We start from the raw sequence: 10,000 nt of genomic DNA on the forward strand, positions 1-10,000 counted from the left end.
GGTGCAGGGTGATACTTGGGGGAGGGGGTGGTGTCAGACGGGGCTGGGGGGGGGATGGATGGTGATGCGCAGAGGTGGGGGGCAGTGTCAGGCGGGGTTGCTGAGGGGAAGGTCTCGTGCGCTGTCATGCTGCCTTACCTCCTGAGCTGTGAGCAGACTTTAAAAACTCAGAGCCCACAGGAAAGGCATTTAATCGATTAACCAAATAATCGATTATCCGAACAAAATAGTGTCCTCCCATCTCGCTCGGATAATCGAGGTTCTACTGTTTTCCAATGGAAGTGGACACGCTCACCAGTCTGACTGAGCTTTGGGAACACCACTTGAGTAAAGACAATTACATAGCCTCATTCTTGACAGATCCTGAACAGAGGGACTCCAGCTTAGCCCACAGCAAAATCCCAAAACAAAGCCAAGCCTCGGTAACAGGATCTGGACCAGCAAGCTATTGTATTTGCTGCCAGTATGCGGACTCGAGACAGCTAAAACGTTCCATGAGTAAGAGGACTTATAAGCCGGTATCTAGGAGAGTGCACACTCTGGAAAGTCCACCTACATTTGGTTTGGAACAGTCATATTGCTTAGCAATATCCAAATCAGAACCAATCAAAATAACTGTCTGGTTAAATGGTCACCCAGTTCTAATGGCGGTTGATACTGGTGTGGCCATTTCGTAATTGCAGAACTAGTCTTTACCAAAATTCGCTCTGGACTCCAACCCTTATGTTTGTGAAAATCCTCAGCTAGACGGAGAACCTCGATCGGGGAAACTTTACAGATTAAGGGTGTAACTTTGGTTGCGGACTCTTATGAGAAGCAGCTGGGTCAGTTACCACTGATTGTAGTAAAAGGTTCAGGTCCAGGCTTGATGGAGTGAAATTGGTTGAGAAAGACTCACCAAGATTGGCTCAACATTCTTCAGTTAGAAAATGGCTGCCTGAGTGTAGTCCTAATTAAATACCGGAAGTTTGTCAGGAAAGTCTAGGGACTTATCAAAGGACCCCAGGCCACCTTGCATGTTGACCAGGAAGCAATTCCATGATTCTGCAAGGCCTGCCCAGTGCCATTTGCCTTATGAGCAAAAGTAGGTGCAGAAACTAGAAGGCTGGAAAGTGAAGGAATCTTCAAACCAGTCCAGATTGTGGAATGGGCAGAATCGGTCTTGCAGGTTGTGACGCCTGACGAATCGGTTTGCCTTTCTAAGGATTTTAAACAAACGGAAAACCAATGTTCACAGCTGAATAAATACCCAGTCCCTCGCAAAGAGGATGTATATGCAAAGCTGGCAAGATGGGGACCTGTCCTTCAGGACAAGAGCCATACATTTTTGTAATTGCAGTTAGATTAGGAGTCCCAAGTATATGCTACAATTTAAGAGTTTGTATTAACATATAAGACTGCCATTTGGGGTATCACCAGCCTGTGCAATTTTTCAACTGACAATGGAAAACATTTTACAAGGTCTACTTCAAGTGACCATTTATCTGGATGGCATGTTAATAACAGGGAAGACTAATAAGGACCACTAATAGATCTTGGACATAGTCCTCAGTCATTTCTCCCAGATGGATGTATACCTTAGAAGGGACAAATGTGTATTCCAGGCACCTCAAGTGACCTTCTTGGGCTACAGAGTTGACAAGATGGGGCTACACACATTGGAAGACAAAGTAAGGGTGATCAAAGGTGCCTCAGCTCCCACATCTGTACCTGACCTTGGGTCACCCTTTGGGCTGGTGAATTATTACAGAAAGTTCATGCATAACATGGCCTCCATCCTGCACCTTTCCATCAACTCCTACAAAAGGGTCAGCCTAGGAAATGGTTGCATAGCCAAGCCATAGCTTTCAGGGAAGTGAAGAAACAGCTATCATCCTCTGAGGTTTTGGCACACTATGATCCCAAGTGAGATCTTGTATTGATTTGCAATGCCTCCCGTATGGCATCGGGGTAACATTAGCTCATAGGTGGCTCAACAGAGAAGAACGCCCAATACGAGTTTGGCAGAAAAAGCAGTCCAAACTTTGAAGGCAGGCTTAAACAAATAGCCTACAACTTCACTAGATATCAAACTGTTCCTATTTGATAGGGAGAATGGTGAAATGGCATCTGTGACGAGCAAGAAGTGGATGAGTCTCCTCAACCTCATATTAAGTGCTCCTTTTTATCCTGCACTTGTTCAGGCCACTCTCAGCAGGTTGGGACCCTCCAGGCACAGAGATCCCAGAGTACACTTGCCACAATCTTCAGAGTGTTCAATTCAGCAAATTCACTTCACCCCAATTGTGGATGTTGGATCTGTACCAATATGTTGTGGGATGGACAGGAAATAAAACCTTCTAAGTGCACATCAGGGGCATAAATGTTCAGTCATTATATATTATCGTCACTTTTGTAAATATATTTTGCCTTGCATGATTCCAATGTCTGTTGTAGTCTTTTTTTTAATGTTAGTAGAACACAAGAAGGTTCTCTGAAGTAAAATATGTGGAGCTAAAGGAAATGTTGCATTTTAATAGTGCATCTTAGAAGCTCTCCATATATCAACAAACTGAGTAACTAGAGATTATCGCATCTGTCAGGGAACTACAAAGCTCTAAGTTGGGGATTCCAGTTAAGGCAGTGAGAATGCTTCTCAGGGATTTACAAAGTTAAAAATCACACAGCACCAGGTTATAGTCTAACAGGTTTATTTGGAAGCACTAGTTTTTGGATCGCTGTTCCTTCATCAGGTGGTTGCCCAGGGATTTAGAAGGTTTAGTGGATGAACTAAGACTTGAACTGTCCAATTGGTGAATCTTGTACCCCAGGTGTGATGATGGAATCTGTCATGTACTTACAGACTCCAGAAGGGAAGAGTCTGTTTCCAAAGTCACACTACATCATTTAAGACCAGAAGGTGGGCAATAGCCAAATTATATTGGTCAATTATACGAATGATGCAGAATTCACGTAAGAGCTCTTCATTCAGTAGCCCATATTACTGATAGCATTGTCAACAAGAATGCTGAAGCATTGCTTGATTACAGTGAAGGCTCATTGCATTTTGCATCTCTGCAGGGATAGTGAGGGCGTAAGACTGATAAAAAGCATTTAGTGGCAATCTGCAGATTTCTCAGATGTGACTTCAGCTGGATATGGAAGGTTGTATCCAACACCATTCTTATATTGACAAAGAGGCTTTGAGAGAATATGGCACCTATGAGTGGTCCAGGATGTATATGTCATTGCAGCTCTCTAGATATCCAGCATTTAGCTTGACCTGCAACACCTGGTTGTTTTAGTCACAAGCGTTTTGAACATTAAGATAATGGAATCCTTTCCTGTGAACAAAGCCTTCTGGTTCAAGACAGAATGCTCTGATTATCATGAGAGTGCATTTGATTTTAACTGCACTCACGGGTAACAAGTGATGGCTGAGAAAACTGATGCTCTCACTGCTCGAGTTCCCACATCAATGGGGAAAAGTGATGAATTGTGGGATGCTGTGAATTACCACCAGTGACGTCCTGATGTAGCCATAAATAGAGGACAGTGAAATGCCACAGAACTGGCCTGCAGCTTCTTGAAACAGTTTATTGGCAAAGAAATGAAGGGCAGCTGTTATCTTTATGGCTATTGTGATGGTAATTCCACCCTGGCCTGAGACCACAGGTCCTTGTCCAGCAGGTTGTATAGTTATGACACAATGGCATGGAGCCATTGTTTTACATTGGCTCTTACAAATGTAGAAAGCTGCATCAACATCTCTACATTCTGTTTCACACAAGTGCTCTCCTCCCACATGGTCTGCTACTTCTCGGTCTGTACGCAGTGCAACAGCTGGTGATGGCTGCCACGGCTGCTACTGCAGTTGTCGAGGTTATCTTCTATGGAAGTTCTTCCAATGTAAGAAGAGTTACTGGGTTGACTTTTGGTGTACTTTATTCACTTTTGATCTGGATGGATAGTAGGTGAAGCTACAGTCTTTATACATGATACTTTGACATCTTTCCCAACAAAGCTTCAGGATATGAACTCAGAGAGGTTATTCTTAGACTTGGCCAAGACCCCAAGTGGCCTACATCCATGTGGTTCTCCATCACTGTGGTTAATCACAGGACACCTCCTTGCCTGTAACATCACAGGAGCACATGGAGGCATCGACCACTGCTGGTTTACCTCCTGGCCTTACAAAAGTCCTTCCGAGATGCATTGATCATCCTGACCTCATGGAAGCTAACACAACAAAGTGTCAATATGGATTTGGCATGAAGCAGTGTCAAGAGACTTACTGCCACTATTCCTCCCACCAACTCCACCACAGCAGCTCTCTCTTAGCATCCTTTGTCTTGTGTGGGATATAGCAGATATAGCAGGGTGGGGTGGCTTGCAGTCCTACAGACTTTGTGCCTGGGCTAATAGGGAAGATTAGACTTCTCATGAATATCCCTTGTTCCATTGGTGCTTGTTGACCTGAGAGATGACAAGGTGCAGATCAGGTCATAATGTCATCTCACACAGTCCTTCACGAGATCTGGTTAGAATTGAATGGTATGAGGTGTAGTTACATGCTGATTGTGGGAATTGAAGTCTCCTCACTGGCTTTTGGAATCACACAACTCATGATTACTGGAGTAGGCCTTTAGAGGTTCTCACATTCCCACCCTGAACTGCACCCCCTTACAAAAAAGAAGTTACTTAATTTCCCATTTTAGCTGCTGATTTGTCACTAGTGAAAGTTTATTGCACAATTAGTTTTCAGATTAATGTGGTAAACTTTAGAATTTCTGATTGCTGCAGTGACCTGAAGGCTCTGACTGTGGCTCATGATATTTCCCCAATTCTCCACCTCTTCAACTTTATTATGATTCCTATTTCCCTATAGATTGTTCACATTTTGGCTGAGTCACTTTACCAGTGTCCATTTTAAGCCCAGAGTGCTGAACTTTTGAGATACTGATGCCCTACTGGGCCTGTAAACTTCCCATATAGAGGCCACAGGGACCACCATTTGCCTTGATACCTCCCTTCAAGACTATCCATTCTCGTCCTTAATTCTACTGGATACCACCCTACTTTCTTCACCCTCAGTTAGCAAATAAAACCAGACTGTTCCCTAGACATGAGTTACCTGCAGCCTCAATGATGCTATTGGTGTGACCCTAAGACCCCTGCAGTTTGTGACTGACTGACCTTGCAGACTGATTTTGTAAGATGACCTCAGCTGACCAACCAGCAATACTGGATTGATTTTCCTTGACTTGCGGTACTGACCATGGCCCAGGCCTTCCAGTAAAACACGATGGATCCCAGGACTCATTAGGATCAATTGCTTGAGTGACTGTAGCCATGGATTAGTAACAGCCCAGTCACAAGACTGAGTGTAGTGGTATACCCCTGACTGACTGGTGTCCACCATCATGCCATCAAAAATACCTGCCCTTTCCATTTCACACATCATCATGCTCTTCATGTGCATGCCCAATGTTTGCCATGTAAACTGGATCATGTACCACCCTGGATGTTAACACAGCACTGTGCTCCATAGTGACACAAATCCCTTTGTTACATTGACATTTCAGTCTATCCTACAGGAATTTGTTTTCTACGTTAATGTAACTCTCTCAGCCACAAGCTGTCTGCTTGCCTTCTGAGCTGACTGTCACATGAGAAAGACAAGCTAGTGCCTGACCCTGTCCACTAAAGTACCATCTGCGACCCTGAAGCTGCTGTGTTGCCATTTCCCAGATGTTGGAGCAATGGGCTCAGGACACATGCTGCCTTAGTCCCTAGTGACTTGCCTTTTGCAGATGTAGAGGTTACAGTGAAAATGAAGAGAAGGATCATTCAGAATGTTTCACTCACATAGTGATGTATTCACCTTGAATGGTGGCTTAACAGTCCAGTCAACAGAGGTTTATGCAGTTGGGTTTGTGAAGAATTGAGTATCTCAATTGGCCAGTTGTTAATTGGAAAGGGGAAGTTAATTCCATTAAGTTGTCTCAATTGATGCATATATATTGGCGTCTCCCAACCTGTCAGTGAGAAAGTCACCTCACCATTGAAGGAAGGAGGACTTCATTGTGAATGTTTATCTGGGCAGCTAGAATTGGAGTTTTGGATTCTCACTTGATTAACTCATCACGCTCACTATTATCCTCCACAACACAGGGAGTAGAAAATTGCATTTCTAATCTTTTAATTTCAGTTGCTGAAAATGTCTTTGGGCCATCACCGTGTTGTGCCATTTTGAATGACCAGATACTTATGAGGCAAAGATGTACAGGATCATCAGGATTCCAACTCTGTACCAGCGAAAGGTAGCAGATGACCAACATGCTTCCTTCACAAGAAATACCTTACAATAAAGATCGGTAAATGTATCATACACAATCCACCAATATCGAATGAGGCAACATGCTAAACCATCCCCAATTGGTCCTCACACCTGCAGACTATATTCCAGTTATGATACCATGGTTGTAAAGGGATTCTCTGAGCCAAGAAACCTGTGTTCAAGTTCTTTTTGCTTATGTCTGAGTCAGGAAATCTGTGTTCAAGTTCTATTTGCTTCAGAGGTGCATCTGAAAATGATATCTCTGAGCAGGTTGATTAGAAACATTCGATGTGATTATGGCTACCAGTGTCCTCCAGCACTGACTACACTGGATTTCATGTTACCAGTGGGGGTGCTCTGAAGTTGTACCAACCTGATTGGTGTATTTGCCTGTCCAGCTGCAGAAGGACTTCCTCTTTTTAGGTTAGAAAATCTCTGCACACCTATCTCTAATCTAAACTGGGCTCTAAAAGTCTAAATAATTGGTTAAAATCATACAGCTGGAAATGCAATACAGGGAGAACTAACAATTTCGATACAGAACTGACTCAAAGATAGAAGACAGAGGGTGGTGGTGGAGAGTTGTTTTTCAGACTGGAGGCCTGTGACCAGTGGAGTGCCACAAGAATCAGTGCTGGGTCCACTACTTTTATTCATTTATATAGATGATTTGGATGTGAGCATAAGAGGTATTGTTAGTAACTTTGCAGATGACACCAAAATTGGAGGTGTAGTGAACAGCAAAAAAGGTTACCTCAGATTACAACTTGATATTGATCAGATGGGCCAATGGGCAGAGAAGTGGCAGATGGAGTTTAATTTAGATAAGTGTGAGGTGCTGCACTTAGGGAAAGCAAATCTTAGCAGGACTTATACACTTAATGGTAAGGCCTTAGGAAGTGTTGCTGAACAAAGAGACCTTGGAGTGCAGGTTCATACCTCCTTGAAAGTGGAGTCACAGGTAGATAGGATAGTGAAGAAGGCATTTAGTATGCTTTCCTTTATTGGTCAGAGTATTGAGTACAGAAGGTGGGAGGTCATGTTGTGGCTGTACAGGACATTGGTTAGGCTACTGTTGGAATATTGCGTGCAATTCTGGTCTCCTTCCTATCAGAAAGATGTTGCAAAACTTGAAAGGGTTCAGAAAAGATTTATAAGAATATTGCCAGGGTTGGAGGATTTGAGCTATAGGTCGAGGTTGAATAGGCTGGGGCTGTTTCCCTGGAGTGTTGAAGGCTGAGGGGGTGACCTTACAGTGGCTTATAAAATCATGAGGGGCATGGATAGGATAAATGGGCAAAGTATTTTTCCCTGGGGTGGGGGAGTCCTGATCGAGAGGGCATAGGTTGAGGGCGAGAGGAGAAAGATATAAAAGGGCCAACTTTTTTCACGTAACAGGTGGTATGTGTGTGGAATGAGCTGCCAGAGGAAGAGGTGGAGGCTAGTACAATTTCAACATTTAAAAGGCATCTGGATTTATATGAATAAGAAGGATTTGGAGGGATACAGGCTGGGTGCTGTCAAGTGGGGCTACATTGGGTTGGGATATCTGGTCGGCATGGACAAGTTGGACCGAAGGGTATGTTTCTGTGCTGTACATCTCTATGACTCTATGACTCTATATAATACCTGTCCAACACTGGGGGCTAGGAATGTTCTTAGTAATTCATCTGCAACACTATTGTGAATTCATAGACAGCGCATTGGCTGGTATCTCTTGTACTAATTGTCAAAATATAGCAGGTGTAAAAGTTGAGGGCTGCTGGTAGTCCTGTACGTATATTCGTATATTCAAGATTGTCACCCAGTGTTCCTAAAGCAGATGGCACACCTCTGTAACTGCCTTCCTATTCATTCGGAGTCTCTGAAGAACAAAACGCTGCTCAATCTCAGACTCAGTCTGTCGATATGATGTGTGATATACCGACAGTCCTCATTTTGTGCCATCTGACTTCTCTGGCATTTCTCAGTTCCAATCATCCTCTCTTGCCACATAAAATTTAGAAAAAAAGTGCATTCCACCTTATCAAGTTCCTACCCATGAAACAGCAGTTCATTCAAATGAGAAAATCGTTTCAAGTGACACGCAGATATGGGTACTTTGAATACATGACAAGCCTTGAATCTGCAATTATTCAGGAAAGATAAATACAAGGAAATTGGGGTCTAAGATAAAAATCACACAACACCAGGTTATTGTCCAACAGGTTGAATTGGAAGCACTAGCTTTTGGAGCACCACTCCTTCATCAGGTGGTTGTGGAGGACACAATTGTAAGATTGGGGTCTAAGATGAAATAGTGCAAGAAACCCTCTACACATGTTTATTTGGGCCTTCAGATATTGGTTGGGAATCATGTTCTGCAGAGAACTCCCACAGTGCTGGCCTGTATCGCACATTTACTGCTGGTTCAAAAGTTTGTGCTGACAGGAATGTTCAGAATCATATCTCATTTCAGTGGCTGATGTTTCTACCATAAACAGAGGCTAAAAGAGTGATAAAGGATTTCTTTTTATATAAATTGACAATGATTTAACATTAGTCAGCCATTACTATTTCAGCTTCATAATCAATTCCACAAGACAAAAGAAAATTGCTGATTAACACACAGAAGCACATTTATTTGGTATAACACTTTTTTGTGTGTGCACACATATCTTTATATTTTAATAATAGTTCTCTTTGACCTCAAAGAACCAAGTATGCAGTCTTTCCATCCTCCTGGGAGCTTTAAATTCATATTGTGGAGGGTGAGGTGCAGACTATCAAGTGGGTGTGCAGGAAGTCAGGTGATGGTAAACATAGTCTGGATGATCTTTTCCTTTGTATTAATGGCAAAGATTACCACATCCTGATATGAGTTCTGTGGAACTCCAGGCTCTCAGATATAATTGTGTTGACAAATCAACTTGCACACAATTAAGTGAGAACATTTCTTTATATGCAAAACTCAGTGTGGAAGCTGTTAGGACTTGGAGCCTCCCCAGAATACACCTCCTCCCCTCCCACTGTACCATACTACAGCTTCCTTTACTGTAATCTGAGCACCCAGTTGTTTACTTTCTCATTCCCACAAATTTGGGAAGTCTCCAATGTTTCAGAGGCCATGCACTTTGTTAGGAGAACAGGGGTGCTCAGCCACTTACGAGCTGCCACAGCAAGCAAATGTCCATTTGATATTTACATAATTACTTCTGACTATGCATGTATGCTTTCAGATTAATATAATCGTGCATAACTGCTGTTTTCATCAAACCAGTCTTTTAGTGGGGTGGAAATTTTTGTTTCCACAATAATATTTCAATTTTCGAAAACTAAGTTATCATTCTGCATGGGATTTAGGACCTGAGCTTTCATCTGAGAATGTACCACTGAATGACATCCTAAGGGAAAGAAACACCATTCACATCTTTAGATCCATGCCCCTGTTCAATGACTGCTAATTGTTCATATCTTGAACAGATTTGGTTTAAGGTAGTCTTAAGTACAGTGTAAATACATATTGCAAAACAGTATTAAAAGATTGTAAATATTACTCTGATTCTTTCAGTTTAACTGGTATTTAATACTGTAATCTCAGCCAGCTATTATTGAAGTAAAGATTTCTGAATTACAAGTTAATAATGCATTAATAAAATTACACCTTTACTATGGGCTGTTACCCATAGTTAAAAAAAATCC

This window comes from Chiloscyllium plagiosum, chromosome 17 (genome assembly GCF_004010195.1).
Source record: "Chiloscyllium plagiosum isolate BGI_BamShark_2017 chromosome 17, ASM401019v2, whole genome shotgun sequence".
Classification (NCBI taxonomy): Eukaryota; Metazoa; Chordata; class Chondrichthyes; order Orectolobiformes; family Hemiscylliidae; genus Chiloscyllium; species Chiloscyllium plagiosum.